Source organism: Phaethon lepturus, unplaced genomic scaffold (genome assembly GCF_000687285.1).
Source record: "Phaethon lepturus isolate BGI_N335 unplaced genomic scaffold, ASM68728v1 scaffold46884, whole genome shotgun sequence".
Classification (NCBI taxonomy): Eukaryota; Metazoa; Chordata; class Aves; order Phaethontiformes; family Phaethontidae; genus Phaethon; species Phaethon lepturus.
The window spans coordinates 1-238 of record NW_010537932.1 but is presented as its reverse complement, the minus strand read 5'-3'; positions in this window follow the sequence as shown (position 1 = coordinate 238).

Sequence of the window (238 nt, the reverse complement as noted above, 5' to 3'; positions counted from 1 at the left end):
TAATAGGAGGTGTGCTCCTGCATCTAACCTTATTATTTCCTGCTGCCAGGGTGGGACTCGAGCATCTCTCTCCTAACCCCTGAGGAAACACCCAGGCTCTGCTGTCTAGCAAGTATGTAATTTCCACCAGCAGCCCCCAAGCACACTCTGGCAAATTTTTGTGAGGGCAGCGCAGGGGGAAGGGGAAAACGGGAGTGCCTGCCCACATTCTTAGGGCCACGCTGCCGCCCTTCAGCTG